Genomic DNA, 21,227 nt, shown 5'->3' with positions numbered 1-21,227 from the left:
AAACTACCGTTGCCAACAATAAGGAGTTGGTATGTCTGTAACCTATTCCATGGAAAATTATCCAATTAAATGTTTTTTTAAACCATGCATATAGAAGACAAATATCATAACAATGCTAATAGTGAATTTATTTTTTGTCAGGCACTGTTTTCTGAGTACCTTATGTGTATTAATGCCCTTAATAATACTGTTGGGACAATATTAAGGGCATAAAGTAGTAGTTCTTGAGACTGGTTTTTCTTTTAAGTCAGCAATGATTTGAGGATTTTATGAAAAGCTATGGATCCTGACACTTTCCACAAAAATCCACATACAACTTTTCACATAACTTCATAGGGTTCTTAAGTCTTAGGTTAAAAAACCCGACATTCAGTATGTTAACAAACAGTTGTATGCCCAGCCGATGTGGCTCACTGGTTGAGTGTCAACCCATGCACCAAGAGGTCGCCAGCTCGATTCCCAGTCAGGACACATGTCCAGGTTGTAGGCCCAATCCCTAGTCGGGGGCATGCAGGAGGCAGTCAATTGATGTTTTGATCTCTCTCTCCCTCTCTCTCTAAAACCAATAAAGGAAAAAAAGGAAGGAAGGGAGGGAGGGAGGGAGGGAGGGAGGGAGGGAGGGAGGGAGGAAGGAAGGAAGGAAGGAAGGAAGGAAGGAAGGAAGGAAGGAAGGAAGGAAGGAAGGAAGGAAGGAAGGAAGGAAGGAAGGATTGCATGAAAAATATGAAGGCAATACAGCCAGAAAGAATTTCTCCAGGGAGGTCAAATCTTTGTATTTAGTGGAAAATAAAGAATACATGGTGCAGCCCTGGCCGATATGGCTCAGTGGTAAGAGCATCACCCACGGACCAAAGAGTTCCAGGTTCAATTCCAGCCAAGGGCACATACCTCGGTTGTGGTTCATCCCCGGCCCCGGTTGGAGTTGTGCGGGTGGCAACCAATCAATGTTTCTCTCTCACATCGGTGTTTCTTTCTCTCTCTTCCCCCTCTCCCTCCAGCTCTATCTGAAGATTACATGGTTCAGTCGGGAAGGACCTTTATAAAAGTTACCAAAATGAAGAGTGGAGGGGAACCAGGAGAATTTTAAGTCAACAAAGCTAAGGTCCAATCCAAGCTTTGACAATTAGTCTCTACATCACATAATACTGGGCAAGTCAGTCTTAGCTCCCTTGTGTGTAAAGTGCCAATGTTCTTCACAAGACTATTTTAATAAGTACATATAAAAGGTGACCTATAAATAAGCCTCTCTCTAAGAGATCATTTAATACTTTTAAAAATTAATATTATCTATGCTAAAGTCAACTTAAAAGTAAACAAACTTGCTAACATTTTCCCTGAATCTCAACATACATGTTCAACAAATGTAAAGAAAGTCCAATAGTCATCCTGATTTACCAACCTACCTCCTCCCCTTCCCTAGAAGTAGATAAATGACCACATGCAAAGGTAGTCTTCCTTACTACAAAGGTAACTAATATCAGGGCTGCTGCATCATTTAAAAAATAAATAAAATAAGACATAATATAAAACCCCTATGGAGGTGTCATAACTATGTAGAATTTTTATTTTGTATCTACTACCTGAAATCACTGTTACGGGAACACTCTGCCCCTAGATGACAGAGTATAGAGCTTCATCAGACTATAGTCACATTAGCAACTTCTTCAACCGAAGGCAGATCTCACTATTCAAATCTGCAGAAACTTGGCGTGGAGAGGTCTGTTTTGTTTTGTCAGGACTAGTAAGGAAGGCATTACACTGCATTCAAGCCTAGAATTCTCACTGACACCTCCCGTCACCAGCCAGGCTGAGTCACAGAGCTGCCTCCGGTAGGCACTCCACAACCACAACATCCTCCCCCTTGGAAACGTCCAGGAAAGACAATGGCCCTTCATCCTACTTGCTGGAGCACAAACACGTGCAGTGCACAGGCATATATGCGGGAGACATTCTGAAGGCATCTCACATCAAAGTGGGATCTTAAAGGTCATGTCTCAGAAATCTACCTTTCATTATACAGAAAAGCAGGATGGTTCATTTTACAATTTTCTTTTACAGTCAACTTTTCAAGATTTAATATTCTATTGAGAATAAATTCCATTTTGGATTACAAACTAATTTTCCTTCAAAGTATAGTGTAAAAAGAACTTGACCCCATCAAGTTTTCTGGATCCCACCTGGCCCCAGACCCCCTGTGAACTGTGCAGGCCCCTATTACAGCTCCACGACTGCTGGGTACCTGTAACAACTTTCTACAAGGCTGGGAGAGAACTTGAGAGCTGGAGGAGACCTTTGAGGCCATCTGATGAACTGTGGAACGGAGCTGCAACTTAGGAGATTAGGTTCCAAGCAATCATGTGAGGTGAAAACAGCACAGAGTCAAAATCAACCAAGAAAAATATCTTAGGAAAAGTCCCCACTGGAGACCAGCAAAAAGATTCATCTCGGTGAGCTCAAAGCCAGTTCCCCCCACTGTTAAAGTAAAAAGCTCCTCTATCATCGAGCACTCAAAGTTGTTGGGTTGCGTACAGATATCATGTTCAATTTAAAACATGACGACCATACTTAACACAGTCACATTTCACACTGGGAGAATCACAAAGAAAGATTCAAGGTAACACCTATTTCTTGCTTCCGCCAGAGCACCAATATGAGTATGATGGCCATGACTATCTGTCCAGGTTAGTTGTGGAGAGTTCCAGTTTATACCTGTCAACCTGGCATAAATTTTAATAGGCCCCTGTTCACTGTTTAAAGCAGTCTGGACTAGTCTACTACCAATGAACTTACTCCCACGCCTTGTGTAGTCAGCTCTCACAACAAATCTGGGCTGGCCTGTGAGTCATGTTAACCAAGGAAATGTCAGAAGTGATAATGTGCCAGTTCTGGGCCTACACTTTAAAAAGACTAGCAGTTCTGCTTCCTCCTTGATATGCTTGCTTTGGGGAGCCCTGAGCCACTATGTAGGGAATCTACCCACTGGAGACCGCTCTCACTGGAAAAAGAATAGGCCCTAAGACTACATGGAAAAGAAAATAGGTCCAGCTGTCCCAGCATCTCAGTGCAGCCCCCAGATGGCATCAACCCCAGCCACCTCCAGACAACAGCCACATGATACTCCAAGTAAGCCCAACAGAATGGCTACCCAGCTGAGCAAGAAACATGACATAAGAAATGACAGTTATTTTTTTGTATACATTACATGCTTTTTTTTTATCCTCACCCGAGGACATTTTTCCATTTTTTGTTCAGAGAGAGTGGGAGGGAGAGAGAGGAACAGAGAGAGAGGGAAACATCAAAGTGAAAGGGACACATTGAGTGGCTGCCTCCTGCATAACCCAACCAGGGCCGGGGACAAACTGCAATCCAGGTACGTGCCCTTAGCGGGAACCAAACCCAGGTCTCTCTGGACCGCGGGCCAACGCTCTAACCACTGAACCAAACCAGCCAGAGCTACATGCTTAATTTTTTTTATTTTTTAATTAATTTTTAGAGAGAGAGGAAGGGAAAGGGAGAAAAAGACAGAAACATCGATGAGAGAGAACACTGACTGGCCTCCTCCTGCATGACCCTCACTGGGGATTGGGCCCACAACCTGTGCATGTTCCATGACCAGGAATCAAACCAGTGACCTCTTGGTGCATGGGCCAACACTCAACCACTGAGCCACACCAGCCCCTGCTAACAGTTGTTATTTTAAACCATGAAATCTGTTACACTTTCCTATGTGAGACAAGGGAACTCCTGTCCTTTGTGGAAGACTCCAGAGATGGGTGGAGCTGATTGATAACTTCCGCCAAACAGAGCAAGACTCTGTAATGGCAATCACCACTACTCTTCTATTCTTCTGGACAAGGGATGGACCTCAGATGCAGGGACCCAACAGGGGTCTGACCCTATGAAGACCTGGGAAGGCCAGAGCTGAGCAAGGCTTGTAGTTTAGTTATTTTTGCACTGATTTTAGACAGGACTTCTAAATTTGAGTGGTTGTTTTGTATTGAGTATATGCTAGGCAGAAACTTTAAATATTGAACACTATTATGGGGTTAAACAGCCTGCCCAAGATTCCCAAGTTCCTGCATGACTTAAAACGAAATGACATCTCTATATCTAGGAGGTGGCATTGAATGTAAAAAACAGTTAAGAATATAGGATCTAGATCAAATTACCCCAAGTTCAGTTCTGCCACTTAATATTCTGAGACCGCAGAAAAGTTGTTTAAGCTCTCTAAATCTCAGTTTCATCGTCTGCACAACAGGAATGATACCACTTGTGTTGTAGGACTGTTATGAGGATTAAATAAGATCATCTTTGTAAAGCTCTTCAGCACAGAGCTGGTTCTCACACACACACACACACACACACACACGGAGCTTGAGGGAAAGGAGGCGAGAAGGCTGGCGAGGTGCCTTCAGAACTATAAAAGGCATATCCATAAAAGACATGTAAAAGGCATCTGTAAGCCAATAAAGGTATTCATTGCTGAGAACTGCAGGCTAGAAACCTATATTTTATAAACTTCATGGGAAGAGTTTCTGTCCATGTTTTTAAGCAATCAGAACGTTGTTAATTGAGAGACAAATTGTCACCAGGCACTATCCTGAAAGCTGGGGCATAAAAGCTAACAAGATCAAAAAGCCCTCACCTCACAGAGCTTACCTTCTAGTTGGAGGAGTTAAACAAGATAAACAAGGAAGTATGTTGGGTAATGATAAGAGTGAATGAGAGAAAAAAATAATGCAAGGAAGGGGACAGGAAAACAGCAGGGATATAGCTGCAAGTTTTAGATAGAATGACCACAAAAGTCCTCACTAAAATATGACATTTCAACGCAGAGAGAGAGAGAGAGAGAGAGAGAGAGAGAGAGAGAGAAAGAAATAAGGCCATGAGGCACAGAGTAAGGAGAGAGGCAGAGGAACAAAGAAAAAGCAATTCAGGCAGAAGAAAAATGAGTACAGAAACCCTAAGAACAAAGCATATCTCACAATGGTCAAGAAACAGCAAGCAGACCTGTGGCTGGAGTGGAGAAAAAGGGAGTGTGGTTGAAGCTGAAGTCAGGGATGTAGGGACTAAATTGGCATCTTGTTCTACCTATCACGGAAAGAGATGGTTTTGTCATGGTTAGTTTTAGGCGTCAATCTGATCAGGCCATAGTGTGCCCAGACCCAGATATTGGTCAAATATTGTGAGTGCTTCTGTGAGGATGTTTTTGGATGAGATTAACATTTGAATTGGTACACTGAGTAAAGTAGATTGCCTTCCATAATGTGGGTGGTCCTCATCCAATAAGCTGAAGAGCAAAGAATCTTGAGCTGAAACAGTGGATCTCCTTGTTCTCAGGCCTTTGGAGTTGGACTAGAACTTACACCATCACTCCTCTCGCAGCTCCAGCTTACTGACTGCACATCTTAGACCTTCTCAGCCTCTAGTCACATAACAAAATTCTTCTCACAATGTGTGGATGTGTGTGTGTGTGTGTGTGAGAGAGAGAGAGAGAGGGAGGGAGGGAGGGAGGGAGGGAGGGGGAGGGGGGGGAGAGAGAGAGAGAGAGAGAGAGAGAGAGAAATATATCCTACTGGTGAACTCGGACTAATTAGGTTTCAAAGAGGAGTGAGCCACTTGGGATAAATAGGTCAAATAAGGTGAGGCCTGCAAGCTGACCACTGGCAATATGGAGGTCACTAGTGACATTATAAAAAATTGTGGAGGAGCAGTGGGGGCAAAGTCTGAGGGTGATGTGTTGAAGAGAGAATAGGAGAAAAGAAATAGAAAGTAGAATACAGACCATTACCAAGGGGAATTTTTTAAAAATATGTTTTTATTGATTGTTTAGAGAGAGAGAGAGAGAGAGAGAGAAACATCAACCAGCTGCCCCCTGCACACCCTGGCATGTGCCCTGACTGGGAATCGAACCAGGACCTCTGAGTCCATGGGATGACGCTCAATCCACTGAGCCACACCAGCCGGGCAGCCAAGGGGAATTTTTTAAAAAACAAGGAGAAAGAGCCTGTTTATATGCTGTTGAGAATATAACAGAGAAGACAAATTTGATGGGGCAGATAGAGGGTGATGAGTGATGTCTCTTGAGTAGACAGGAGGCAACTGGGTTCACTGCATATGCAGAGGAACCAGCCTTGGCGGGGAGTATGAAGTCACAGAAGATAAGGCCGAGGGTCAGGCGCACAGTGGAAAGGTAGCACAAAGGCAGTGGGAGCCTATATGGACGTTTTCTTCCAATTGCTTCCATTTTTCCCTCCGTGAAATAAAAAGGATGTAGAAAGACGAACTGAAGATTTAAAGTGAGATATTTAAATGCTGTCTATGTGAGCCCTGGCCAGTTTGCTTAGTGGTTGGAGCATCAGCCTGCGGACCAAAGAGCATCAGGTTCAATTCTGGTCAAGGGCACATACCTTGGTTGCAGTTTGGTCCCCAGCCCTGGTTGGGGTCGTGGGGGAAGCAACCAATCAATGTGTCTCTCTCACATCAATGTTTCTCTCTCGCTCTCTTTCTCTCTCCCTCCCTCCCTCTCTCCCTCCCACTCTATCTGAAGATAAATGAAAAAACATCCTGGGGTGAGGATTTAAAAAACAAAAAACCAAAAAACATAAATGCTGTCTGGGTGAGTAACTGCAGCAGTAAAACAGAATGTAATAAAATGTGCCTGCCTGATTTTGGTGATCATGACTTTAAAGTGAGACTAGTCAGTATAGTTTCTCCAGCCACATTCAGCTGTACAAACAGAGGCCAAGAATAAGCAAAAGGTTGGATTCAACAGGCTATAACAGATGCAGTTCATGCACCTCACCAAATCCACTCAGACTTGCCTGCTGCTCTACTGCCCAGCTGGCACAGCCCCTCGAGGTCTAGCAAAAGCTCACAAGCTTCACATGATCACAAAGCCCAGCCCACTACAGGTGTCTTCTCTCCTAATATCACTAGCTGTCTCTGTCTCCCCCAGGGGTAAGGGCTCGACTTTCATGGCCTTCCTTGTGTCCACTGTGGCTGAAGCCACAGCAGCTCCAATGCCCAAATTCAGCTGCTTTTCCAGCAGGTGCCTGGAGAGGCAAAGTAACAAATCCAAAAGCACAGAATAGTTAAGACCCTATGGGGCAACTCTGACCATTAAAAGACAGGAGATGGGAAGTAGCCACAAAATAAATTTCTCAGCTGACCTCCCCACATACTTGTCCCCTTGGGAGTGTTCTGGAATTCTTCTATACTTCCAGTAGAAATGTAAAATTTAAAAAAGTTTGCAGTTTCTTAAAAAATTAAGCATACAACTACTACATGATTCCATTCCTGAGTATTTACCCGAGAAAAGGAAATGCATATTCATGCAGGCATTCACAAATTCTAGTACATCTATGCATGTAGTACTACTCAGCAATAAAAAGAAAAAATCAATTGATACATGCAAACATGTGAATGAGAATCAAAATAATTATGCTGAATGAAAGAAGCCAGACAAATAGTACATAATTTAAGATTCCATCTATATAAAACTCTAAACAATGCAAATTAATCTATAGTGAGAGGAAGCAGATCAGTGGTTGCTTGGGAGAGGAGAGGCAGGTAGGAGGAATTACAAAAGGGCAGAAGTAAACTTTTGGGGATGGTGGATATATTCAGTATCTTGTAGTGATAATTTTACAGGTGTATACACGTCAAAACTAATCAAACTGTAAACTTTAAATATAACAGTTTATTGAATGTCAATTATACCTCAATAAAGCTTTTTATTCCTTTACTTATTTATTTTTGCTAATCCTCACCCAAGGATATTTTTTCCATTAATTTTTTTTTAAGAGTGGGACGAGGGAGGGGTAGACACGGGAGAAACATCGACGTGAGAGAGACAGATTGATAAGTTGCCTCCTGAATAATGAGCCCCAACAGGAGCCACTAATCGAATCTGCAACCCAGATGTGTGCCCTTGACCAGGAACTGAACCCATGAGCCTTCCCAACACTCTCTCCACCTAGACACCCTGGCCAGGGCAATAAAGCCTTTTTTTTCCCCTTTAATGCAATGTTGGTATCATGTTTGAATCCTGATCTAAACAAACCAAGTGTTTAAAAACAGTTGAGTCCTGGCCAGTGGCGTCGGTTCACGTATCAAAGGGTGTCAGGTTCAATTACAGTCAAGGGCATCTACCTTGGTTGCAGTTTCTATCCCTGGCCCTGGTTGGGAGCGGGTGGGAGGCAACCAACTGATGTGTCTCTCTCACATGATATTTTTCTCTTTCTCTCTCCCCCCCCCCCCGACTTTCTCTAAAAATTAATGAAAAAAAATATCCTCAGGTGAGGATTAACAACAATAAAAATAAGTTGACTAGAGACTTAATTATACTAGGAAATAAGTATTCATTTTATTTACTTATTTATTTTATGAAACACTTCATGAATGTGTGTGTCATCCTTGAGCAGGGCTATGCTAATCTTCTCTGTATCATTCCAACTTTAGTATATGTGCTACCAAAGTGAACACAGTATTAATTTTATTTAATTGTGAGATTGTAAGATTTGTTGTTAGATTTTTTTATTAATGTTTTTTACAAGACTTTATTTATTTATTTTTTTTAGAGAAATTTTAGGTTTACAGCAAAATCAAGGAAGGCAGAAAGATTTCCCATATATCCCCTGCCACAGACATGGAAAGGCTCACCCATTACCAACAACACTCACTAGAATGGAACATTTGTAACAAATGATGAACCTCCATTGATATATCATAATCACACAAAGCCCATAGCATACCACAGAATTCACTTTTGGTGTTGTGCATTCTATGGGTTTGAGCAAGCATATAATGCCATGTATTCATCATTATGGTATCATACAGAGTATTTTCACTGCCCCCAAAGTCCTCCGTGCCCCAACTATACATCCCTCCCTCCTACTCTAACTCCTGGCAATCACTGATCTTTTCACTGTCTCCATAGTTTTGCCTTTTTCTGAATGTCATATAGTTGGAATCAGAGTATATAGCCAGATTTTAAGTCATATTTTACAGATAATATACTTAGAGATGGCTAGGTAGGTATGTCAAGATAGGCCTCACCGAGAAGGCAACATTTGAGCTAAGATTTAAAAGAAGAGAAGGAGCCCTGGCCGGTTTGGCTCAGCGGTTAGAGCGTCGGCCTGCGGTCCTGAGAGACCCGGGTTCGGTTCCCGCTAAGGGCACGTACCTCGGTTGCAGTTTGTCCCCGGCCCTGGTCGGTCGTGCGGGTGGCAGCCACTCGATGTGTCCCTTTCACATCGATGTTTCTCTCTCTCTCTCTGTTCCTCTCTCTCCCTCCCACTCTACCTGAGCAAAAAATGGAAAAATGTCCTCGGGTGAGGATAAAAAAAATTAAAAAAAAATAAAAAAATAAAAAATAAATAAAAGAAGAGAAGGAGATAAAGTCAGAGAAGTAATGCAAGACCAAACTGAGCAGCTCTCTACCTCACTGTGAGGTCTTTCTTTGCTTTTACACCTGAGTGAAATGAGGCTACCAGGAGGTTTTGAGCAGCAGAGAAACATACAGACTTATAGCTTAATATACAGAACCAGGATTTATTAAAAGCTACTGCAGTAATTTGAGTTACAGATTATGATAGCTTAGATATTAGCAATGGAGGCAATGAAGTAATTCTTATATTCTCCAAGCTAGTACAGATAGTCTGTAGACAGGAATACAAAACTTATATAGGCTTTTCCTGCCCACAAGAGGCAGGGGAGAAAACATAAAGGCTAATAATTACTTAAAAATAGAGAAGTGATATAATAGAGGTAAGCAACAAGGTACAATAGGAAAACAGATAAGGTGAAGCCAACCTAGTGGGGAATGGGAGAAGAGTGCACAATAATTCTCATGATGTTGCCTGAAATATTACGTCTGGGTATCTCGATTTCAAAATTCCTATATCCCTTATTTCAGTAAATGGCACCAACCATCAGCAAGTCACCTAAACCAAAAATCCAGGAGGTACGATGGCCTTCTATGTCCCACATCCAATCTGTCACTAAAGTATGCCTATCTAGCTTGGCTGGTGTGGCTCAGTGGTTGAACATTGTCCCATGGACTGAGAGGTCCTGGTTCAATTTCTGGTCAGGACACATGCCCAGGTTGTGGGCTCAATCCCTGGTAGGGGGCATGCAGGAGGCAGCTGATCGATGTTTCTCACATCATTATTTCTATCTTCCTCTCTCTCTAAAAAAAAAAATATATATATATATATCAATAAAAAGATATTAAGAAAAAAAAAGAATGTCACCCTGGTTGGTTTGGTTCAGTGGCCCGCAGACTAGACACACCAGGGTTCGGTTCCCACTAAGGGCATTTACCTCGAATGCAGTTTGTCCCTGGCCCTGGTTGGGGTCATGTGGGTGGCAGTCAGTGTGTCCTCTCTCACATCAATGTTTCTCTCTCTCTCCCCCTCCTGCTCTATCTGAAGATAAATGCAAAAATGTCCTCAGGTGAAAACAAAACAAAACAAAAGTATGTCTATTCAACAACTTAAGAGCTTTCCAATCCATCCTCATTTCCCTCCTGAATCATGACTCTCACAGAATCCCCTCATCAGAACTTAAATTGGGATGTCTGGTTTGTTCACAGTGCCTAGAACTATGTCTGGCACGTTGCAGATGCTCATTTAAGTTTCCGAATGAATGAGTGGTCTTCCCTACCTTCCACGAACCCATTCGTGTTTTTTTTCATCCTCACTCGAGGACATTTTTCCATTTTTTGTTCAGATAGAGTGGGGAGGGGGAGAGAGAGAGAGAGAGAGAGAGAAACATCGATGTGAAAGGGACACACTGAGTGGCTGCCACCCACATGACCCAACCAGGGCCAGGGACAAACTGCAACTGAGGTACATGCCCTTAGCAGGAACCGAACCCAGGTCTCTCTGTACCACAGGCCAACGCTTTACCGCTGAGCCACACCAACCAGGGCCATGAACCCATTCTTACAAGCCCTCCTCAACACAACAAGTAATGATCTTGCCAAACTGCAATTGTATTCACAGCACTCTGGCTTAAAATTCTCCAGTGTTACTAAGGAACAATGATTCTCCAAAGTAGAGCAGTGTGGTTTTAAAATGCATGGTCAAGCCCTTGCCAGTGTGGCTCAGTAGACAGAGCATCAGCCAGTGCACCAACAGGTCTTGGGTTCAATTCCCAGTCAAGGGCATGTACCTGGGTTGCAGGTTCAATCTCTCCTAGCACTGGTCCGTGTGTGTGAAGGAGGCAAGCAATCGATGTCTCTCTCTCGCATCGATGTTTCTTCCCCTTCCTCTCCCACTCTCCCTTCCTTCCATTTCCACTCTCTCTAAAAATCAATGGAAAAAAATATCATCAGGTGAGGATTAACCAAAAAAAAAGAAGCTTGGTCAATATGACATGTAGGATTTCATAAAAATGTTATACTACTATTTTCATAATACAAACATTAAGGAAAGTGTGTTACTTTATTTACTTATTTATTTTAATTCTCACTCGAGAATATTTTTCCTTTTTTCTTTTAGAGAGAGTGGAAGGGTGGGGGCGGGGAGAAAACATCAATGTGAAAGACACATTGATTGGTTGCCCCTGACACCAACCCAACTGGGGCCGGGGATCAAACCTGCAACCTAGGCATGTGCTCTTGACCCGAATCAAACCCAAGACCCTTCGGTCCAGGGGCCAACGCTCTAACTGTTGAGTAAAAAGGCCAGATCAAAAGGTATGTTATTTTTATGAGTCTTTATGGTTGTTAAAAATCACTTCAACAACATTTAAAATAAATTCCAAATGGGGAACGACTGCTAATAAGTACAAGACTTCTACTGGGTAATAAAAATGAAATTAGAGCCTGGCTGGTGTGGCTCAGTGGTTGAGCGTCAACCCATGCACCAGGGGGTCGCTGGTTCGGTTCCTGGTCAGGGCACATGCCCAGGTTGTGGGCCAAGTCCCCAGTGGGGGGCATGCAGGAGGCGGCCAGTTGATGTTCTCTCTCATCGATGTTTCTATCTGTCTCTCCCTCTCCCTTCCTCTCTCTCTAAAAATCAATAAAGAAAAAAAAATTTTCATTTCATTTAAAAAAAAATGAAATTAGAAAAGTGGGGATGGCTGCACAATTCCCAGTCTGGGCATATACCCCTTTGCCAGTTCGATTCCTGACTGGGGTAAATACAAGTGGCAACAGATCAATGTTTCTCTCTCTCCTTTCCTCTCTTTAAAATTGGTAAAAACTTATCCTCAGGTGAGGATTTTTAAAAAAGCAAGGCAATAGACATCTTAAGGAGAATTATGTTCCTGAAAAGCTAAAAACTGAAAAACACATCTCATCTTACTTTTCCAGAGTATAATTCCAATTTCACACATGTGCTTAAATTGTTTTGTGTGCATGTGTGTTCTTTACAATTAAACAGTCAACCAACAAATGTTGTCTAACGGGTAAAAGTTACGTGCCTTTAGAATGCTTCATTTATTATCATTAGCTTTGTCTCAACTGCATTCAAGTTTACAGAATCTATACTTCAAACCACTGGTATTAACACTTTCACTTTGCCACTGCTAATTGTTCTTAGTAAGGCAGAAAGTGTCGTTTTAAAACTTTTTATATCAATAAAGCTCATCAAAAATTATCCAGAAATTCAATATACAAAACTAAATAAAAATTCATCTATTTTAATTTATACCCTGCTTTAGCAGGGTAAGGGGTCTACATCCCTACCCCCCAACCTCTCAGCAAAATGGTGTGCAAAAATTGCAATGCCATGGAAACTAAGCTGTTGGTAAGCAAGCAGAACGCCAAGCAAGGCTCAAAACCATAGTTCATCAGCTGATATATAAAACCCTAATTCAGTTTAGAGTATCAATATACGGCATATGAAAAGCACCAGATGTTCAAAAATCAAAAAGACTTCTAGCTGAAAATGACTAAAAAACAACAGAAATTTCTATAAAAAGTGCTTCAAAAAAAATACACACACACTCAAACACAGATAAATACTCCTTTTACTAAATCACGCCAAGATGGAGGTCCAAGACAATCCAAGAATAAGATATTTCTAAATTACACTTTTCTCAGAAGTGCATTAATTGGAAATAATAAAATTTAAATATTTACTTTTTAAAGAATAGTTAATGCAAAAAAATTTTCCTTTGGAAAATTCTGGGCTAGAATTATCAGATTTCAAGGAGTATGACAGATCAGACTGAGTACTTGATCACAAACATCGAAATGATCAGTGGCTATATGAAAACATAAAATTTGGGAGCTGGCAGGGGTGGTTCAGTTAATTAGAGTATTGTCCCACACACCAGAAGGTTTTGGATTCGATTCCCAATCTGGGCACATACCCAGGTTTCAGGTTCAATCCCCAATCCCAGCATGTGGGAGACAATGTTTCTCACATCCATGTTTCTCTCTCTCCCATCATCTCTCTCCAAAATCAATAAAAACATATTCTCAGGTGAGGATTTAAGAAAATTTTTTAAACATAAAATTTGGTATTACCATTTCCAAATGTTTTCATGAACATAAAACCCAAATTTAGAAGTTTAAAAGCTATTAACAACTTCAAGAAAAAAAAAACAAAGATTGGGGTAAAAGAAAACATATAAATATGTATTCACGAAATACAACCAATTCCTCTATATTCCTTTCTTTTTTTTTTTTTAATCCTCACCCGAGGATATTTTTCCATTGATTTTTTGAGAGAGTGGAAGGGAGGGAGGGTAGAGGAGGAAGGGGAGTGAAACATCAATCAGTAGCCTCCCCCACTTGCCCCAACTGGAGCCAGCTATCAAACCTGCAACCCAGGTACATGCCCTTGACTAGGAAACACTCATGCTCCTTTCAGTGCTCAGGCTGATGCTCTGACCACTGAGCCACAGCGGCCAGAGCTATACTCCTTTCTTTAAAAATCTAGACTTCTGCTTCCATTTAAAGTGGAGTGACATGAATCAGATTTACCATATAGTGTCTAAAACAACTAGGGACTGGACAAATATAAAAAGCAATAATTATGAAGACATTGGACACCAAATAACAAGTACAATGAGTGATACCCGAGAAAGGGGAAGCAAAGTAAACCCTCTAAATGTCCCAAGGAAAGTCGGGCAGTCCCCCCGAGTTGAGGACATACGTTGAGTATAGGGAAGCCAAGGTAGCTAGAGTTTATAGGGCAGAATATCAGAAAAGAAAGAGCTAGACAGAATGAGAACTCCAGAGATCTGCAAAAGGTCCCCCTTGAATATTCAGCATAGTATTGATCAGCACGTGCCTGTAAAAACACATTGGGTTTCTGGGTAAAGAATCACCATTAAGCCCTGGCCCATTTGGCTCAGCAGTTAGAGCATGGCCCTCGGACTGAGAGGTCTCAGGTTCAATTCCCGGTCAAGGGCATGTACCTGGTTTGCAGGCTAGATCCCCAGCCCCTATCAGGATTGTGTGGGAGACAACCAATCAATGTGTCTCTCTCACATTAATGTTTCTCTCTCTCTCCCTCCCTTACACTCTAAAAAAAAAAAAAAAATCAAAGGAAAAATATTCTTAGATGAGAATTAACCAAAAAAAAAAAAAAAGGAAAAAAAGAATCACCATCAAAAATAAAAGGGAATGCCCTGGCAGGTTTGGCTCCGCAGTTAGAGCATCGGCCTGCAGTTCAGAGACCCGGGTTCGGTTTCCACTAAGGGTACATACCTCGGTTGCAATTTGTCCCCGGCCCCAGTTGGGTTGTGCGGGTGGCAACCACTCGATGTGTCCCTTTCACGTTGATGTTTCTCTCTCTCCCTTCCTCTTTCTCCCTCCCACTCTATCTGAACAAAAAAAAATGAAAAAATGACCTCGGGTGAGGATAAAATAAATAAATAAATAAAAATACAAGGGAATTATCCATGAGGCTCACATAGCATCAAGAAGAGCGCCTGCCTACTGCCAATAGCCAGAGAGGAAAACCTCAGAATTCATGGACTACTGAGTAGAATACTCAATAGGGTTTGGACTCAATAGTGGCAATTAATTAGTCCTAGACTAAATGCTGCTCCGATCCCACCTAACAAAGCTTAAAAGCAAGATCTGAAATAAACTATTTCTAAAGAACTTAACCATCTAGAACAAGCTCAAGAATATTTATAGGAATACAAAAATATCCAGCATCCACCACAGTAAAATTCATAATGTCTGGCATCCAAATAAAAATTACCAGACAAGCAAAGAAGCAGGAAAAGACAACCCATAATGAGAAAAATCAATCAATTGAAACCAACCCAGAAATGGCTCTGATGACAGAATAGTGAACAAGGGCATTAAAGCAATTATAACTCTATTTCAACGTTCAAGAAGTTAGAGGAAAGACTGTGGTATGCTAAGCAGAGACATGAAATACATTTTTGAAAGTACTCAAATCAGCCCTGGCCGGTTTCTCAGTGGTTAGAGCTTCGGCCAGCAGATTAAAGAGTTGCAGCCCTGGCCAGTTTGGCTCAGCGGTTAGAGCGTCGGCCTGCGGTCCGGAGAGACCCGGGTTCGGTTCCCGCTAAGGGCACGTACTTCGGTTGCAGTTTGTCCCCGGGTTGGTTGTGCGGGTGGCAGCCACTCAATGTGTCCCTTCACGTCGATGTTTCTCTCTCTCTCTCCCTTCCTCTCTCTCCCTCCCACTCTAACTGTACAAGAAATGGAAAAATATCCTCGGGTGAGGATAAAAAAAAAAGAGTTGCAGGTTCGATCACAGCCAAGGGCACATACCTTGGTCGCAGTTCATCCCTGGCCCAGGTTGGGGTTGTACGGGAGGCAACCAATCGATGTCTCTCTCTCACATAGATGTTTCACTCTCTCTCTTCCTCCCTCCCTCCTGCTCTATCTGAAGGTAAATATTAAAAAAATAATAATAATAAAGTGCTAAGTTTAAAAAAAACAAGTACTCAAATCAAACTTAGGTAAGAAACCTATAATAGCCTGGCCGGTGTGGCTCAGTGCTTGAGCGTTGACCCATACACCAAGAGGCTGCCACTTTGATTCCCAGTCAGGGCACACGCCCAGATTATAGGTTAAATCCCCAGGGGAGCATGCAGGAGGCGGTCAATCGATGTTCTCTCTCCTTGATGTTTCTATCCCTCTCTCCTTCTCCCTTCCTCTCTCTCTAAAAATCAATAAAAAGCCCTGGCCAGTTTGGCTCAGCGGTTAGAGCATCAGCCTGCAAACCTCAGAGTCCTGGGTTCGGTTCCCGCTAGGGTTGTGTACCTCAGTTGCAGTTTGTCCGCGGCCCCGGTTGGGGTTGTATGGGTGGCGACCGCTCAATGTGTCTCCCTCACATCAATGTTTCTCTCTCTCTCTTCTTCCCTCTCTCTCTCCCACTCTATCTGAAGATAAAAGCAAAAATGTCCTCAGATAAGGATAAAAAAATTAATTAATTAAAAATCAATAAAGAATAAAAATTTTATATATATCTATATATACTGAATGAAAATAAGAACAGATTAGATACTGTACAAGAAAAGATTAGTAAACCTAAAGCTATAGCAATAGAAAGTATTGAAAAAAAAAGGACTGAACAGAGCATCAGTAAGTAATGAGACTTTCAACAGCCTAATATAGGGTGTAGCAAATGTAGGTTCACAGTTGTTCATATAGAAAATAATATAATAATTAATAAACAGCACTAGCCAGTGTGCCTCAGTTGGTTGGAGCATCATCCTTACACCAAAAGGTCACAGTTCGTTCCCCAGTTGGGGCACATACCTAGGTTGCAGATTTGGTCCCAGGTTGGAGCACATACAAGAGGCAACAAATCAATGCTTCTCTCGCATCAGTGTTTCTTTCTCTTTCTCTTTCAAATCGATAAATAATAGTAATAGTTAAAATAATAATACAAGAATAAACTCTTAGCATATTCACAACTGTAAACCTCTGCCCCACCCTGTATATGTGTAAATGTACACATTAAATGTGTACAATTCATTTTATGTCAATTATACCTCAATAAGGCTGTTTTTAAAAACCTAATCTTGAGCTTACTCTGGGAGACTTCCAATCACAATGGCAGTGCAAGTAAATGTGGTATCATCTCCTCTCACAATCACATCAAAATTACAACTAAACTACAACACAACCATCATTCAGAACCACCTGAAATCGACCTGAATGGAAGTCCTACAATTATGATATTAAAGAAGCAGCCACAGCGAGAGTGGTAGGAGGGGCAGAGGCACAGACAGGCTGGTCCCACACCCACCTGTGTCGGATAAAAATCAGGAGGGACACCTCAGCTGGGAAGGTCCTCCCTGAGGAGTGAGGAATGAGGGGTCCCCATCTCACACCAGGCTCCCAGCTCAGGGTTCCAGTGCCAGGAAGAAAAGTCCCCATAACTTCTGGCTGGAAAAACCAGCAGGAACTGAGGCTGAGGGAGGGTGCAGCTGCTGGAGCGCCAGGCAGTTCCTCTTAAAGGGCCCAGGCACAAACTTACTCGGACTTGTTCACTTGGACTTGTCCCCTCTAAGCTCGGAGGGGAGGCAGCTTGAGGGGTGCCAGAGACATACAGGGAAGAACTGAGCTGTTTGGCTTCGGGACGAGGGCTGGAGAGGCAGTTTTCTTCAAGACAGTCTTGCTGGCGGAGGCTGATGTTCCTTTGGTGAGCCCTTCCCTGGGGTGGCAGATGGCTCCTACATCTGGGACTCCAGCAACCTGGCTCATACCGTTTGCCCTGCCCTGGTAATTGCCTGAGGCACCGCCCACCCCAACCAACTTTCGGGCCCATCCAAGCTGTTTCCAAAGGCTTTTACCATAGGATTGGCCTGTCTTGGATCCTGCTTCAGTTTCCTAAAATCTCTCAAAGCAGCAGCATCTGGTCTCAGTGAGCCCCATACTTCTTGTTAAGTGGCCTCAGGCCTGGCACTAGAAGCAACCAGCCTTGGTTCACAATTTGGCTTTTCTTGGGCACCTCCAAGCTCAGCACAAGCAGCAGTCATCTGCAGATCATGGTAGCTTATGCCGGGTGACCCCAGAACGAACACAGGCAGTGACTGACCTTGTCCCAGAGCCAGCACACCCAGTGGACAGCTTCAGACCACATCGAAACACCATCACCCAACCACCTCCACAAGGGACACACTCAAGAAGTGAACTCAGTGGATACCAGAGCCCTGCTGAAGTAAGTCTTGCTCTGTATGGTGGGCCCCTACATAGCTGATACTCCAATGTAATCAGAGGCCAGTGGTCAGTGGGCACAGCCAGTCCTTGCAGCTGATCAGCCTGAATAAATCCCTATTGATGCGCCAAAAGCAATCAAGACTCAATTACAACAGAAGGGTGTACAGTCCCCACTACCTTGAGGGCCCAGCTGGGGTGATCAGGAAGGCTGTGCCACTGGATCCTACAGGACACCTACTACAATAAGCCACCCTACAAAGCCTAGGAGACATAGCAACTCTAATTCTAATACATAGAAACAATCACAAGGAAGCAACCAAAATGAGGAGACAAAGAAACATGTCCCAAATGAAAGAAAAGAACAAAACTCCAAGAACTAAACAAAATGGAGATAAGCAATCAATCAGATGCAGAGTTCAAAACACAGGTTATAAGGTTGCTCAAGGAATTTGGTGAGACCTTCAAGGAACTTAAGGAGACCTCCAAGGAACTTAGTGAGAACATCAACTACATCAAAAAGGACCAGTCAGAAATGAAAGATGCACTAACTGAAATAAAGAATAATTTACAGGAAATCAATAGTAGAGTAGGTAAAGCCAAGAAGCAAACCATTAATTTGGACTATACGGAAGCAAAAAACACCCAATCAGAACAGCAAAAAAAAAGAATCCAATGAGCACAGTGTAAAGAGTCTCTGGGACAACTTCAAGCATACCAACATTCGCATCATAGGGGTGCCAGAAAGAGAAGAGAACAAAAAAACTGAAAACCTGTTTGAAACAATAATGACAGAAAACTTCCCTAACGTGGTGAAGGAAACAGACATGCAAGTCCAGGAAGCACAGAGAGTCCCAAACAAGACGAACCAAAAGAGGTCCATACCACTATACATCATCATCAAAATGCCAAAGGTTAAATAGAGAGAATCTTAAAAGCAGCAAGAGAAAAGCAGTTCGTTACCTACAAAGAAGCTCCCATACGACTGTCAGCTGACTTCTCAAAAGAAACTTTGCAGGTGAGAAAGGAGTGGCAAGAGATATTCGAGGTTATGAAAAGCAACGACCTACAACCAATATTACTCTATCCTGCAAAACTATCATTTAGAATCGATGGACATATCAAGAGTTTCCCAGATAAGAAAAAGCTAAAGGAGTTCATCACCACAAAACCAGTATTATAGGAAATGTTGAAGGGTCTTCTTGAAGGAGAACAACAAAAATATGAATAAAATGGCAATTAATACATATCTATCAACAATTGAATCTACAAACAAAATGAGCAAGCAGAACAGAAACAGACTCCTAGATACAGAGAACTTTTTGTTGCTTGCCAGATGAGTGGGGGCTGGAGGGATGGGTGGAAAAGATAAAGGAATTAAGAAGTATAAATTGGTTGTTAGACTGATGAACCTCAAAGGAAAGGGGGGAGGGAGGGCAGGATGAGATAAACCAAATAACTTCTATGCATATATGCATAACCAATGGACACCAACAATAGTGTGGAGAAGGCAGGAGGTGGGTGGGATTGGGGCTGGGGATCAATGGGGAAAAAAGGGGGGGAACATCTATAAAACATTCAACAATACAGATGAGTTAAAAAAATAATAATAAATAAATAAAAACAACCTTTTGCCCTGGCCGGTGTTGCTCAGTGGTTAGAGTGTTGGCCTGAGCGCCAAAGAGTTACAGGTTCAATTCTGGTCACAGGTATGTACCTGGGCTGCGGTTTGGTCCCTGAGTAAAGAAGGAGGCAACTAGTAGATGTGTCTCTTTCACGTAGATGTTTTTCTCTCTGTCTGTCTCTCTTTCCCTCTCTCCCTCCCTCCCACTCTATCTGAAGATAAATGGAAAAACATCCTTGGGTGAGGAATTAAAAGATAATAAATACATACATACATACATAAATGTCAATGGAAAAAATAAAATATCCTTAGATGAGAATTAACAAAACAAAAAAGACCTAATCTCTCAAGACATACTGTGGATTATTTAAATCCTACACTTAGTATAGCCATACATCTTTATCATCTTTTTGGCTTAATTACGTACTAAAGAACCAAATCAACAAACAAAGCTTTCCATTTCCCAAAAAATGTTCTTCTTGCTTTCTGAAGAAGCCTTATTTTGAATACCTTAATGGTAATATCTTAACAAATACTCTACTAGAGGAATTCAGTACACAGCTATCATGTTTATCAGACTTTTCCAATATCACATTTCACCACGCACCTTAATTAAAGAGGCAAACTTCTGAACTAATTATAAAAATTAAAATTATAGCCTTGGCCAGTTTGGCTCAGCGGTTAGAGCGTCGGCATGTGGACCAGAAAGTTCCGGGTTCAGTTTCTGCTAAGGGCATGTATCTCAGTTGCAGTTTATCCCCAGCCCCAGTTAGGGTCCTGTGGGTGGCAACCAGTCGATGTTTCTCTCCCCCCACCCCCTTCCCGCTCTATTTGAAGATAAATGCAAAAATGTCCTTGGGTGAGGATAAAAAAAATAAATAAAAATATAAACTTTGCCCTGGCCGATTTGGCTCAGCGGTTGGAGCGTCAGCCTGCGGACCAGAGAGTCCCTGGATAGGTTCCCTCTAGGGGCACGTACCAAAAAAAGTAAAAAATAAAAATATAAAGTTTGACCTGGCTGCTGGGGATCGGTGGTTAGGGTTATCCCATGCACCAAAGGGTCTTGAGTTCAATTCCCAAGTTGTAGGTTACATTTCTGGCCAGGGCCCGTACATGAAGCAACCTATAGATGTTTCTCCCTCACATCTATGTCTCTCTTTCTCTCCCTTCCTCTCTCTCTAGAATCATGGAAAACATATTCTCAGTTGAGGATTAAAAAACACACAAAAATGCCCTGGCTGGTTTGGCTCAGCAGTTAGAGCATCAGCCTGAGGTCCAGAGAGACCCAGGTTCAGTTCCCGCTAAGGGTACATACCTCAGTTGCAGTTTGTCCCTGGCCTTGGTTGGTCATGCGGGTGGCAGCCACTCAATGTGTCCCTTTCGTGTCGATGTTTCTCTCTCTCTCTTTCCCTCCCACTCTATCTGAACAAAACACAAAAAATGTCCTCAAGTGAGGATAAAAAATAAATGAAATAGCCCTGGCCGGTTTGGCTC

At 42.4% G+C, this 21,227-nt stretch overlaps 1 protein-coding gene and 1 non-coding gene across 3 annotated transcripts in view; both read right to left on the bottom strand.

Annotated features, from left to right (window-relative positions):
* RCOR1 (REST corepressor 1) overlaps positions 1–21,227 on the bottom strand; it is a 110,208-nt gene that overhangs the window by 77,004 nt on the left and 11,977 nt on the right. The window lies entirely within an intron of this gene.
* Positions 8,382–8,487, bottom strand: LOC118621533. The gene has a single exon (XR_004957716.1). It is a non-coding gene; the product is annotated as a U6 spliceosomal RNA (small nuclear RNA).

This window comes from Molossus molossus, unplaced genomic scaffold, assembly GCF_014108415.1.
Source record: "Molossus molossus isolate mMolMol1 unplaced genomic scaffold, mMolMol1.p scaffold_m16_p_1, whole genome shotgun sequence".
Taxonomy (NCBI): domain Eukaryota; kingdom Metazoa; phylum Chordata; class Mammalia; order Chiroptera; family Molossidae; genus Molossus; species Molossus molossus.
This window is presented reverse-complemented; position numbering and strand designations above follow the sequence as displayed.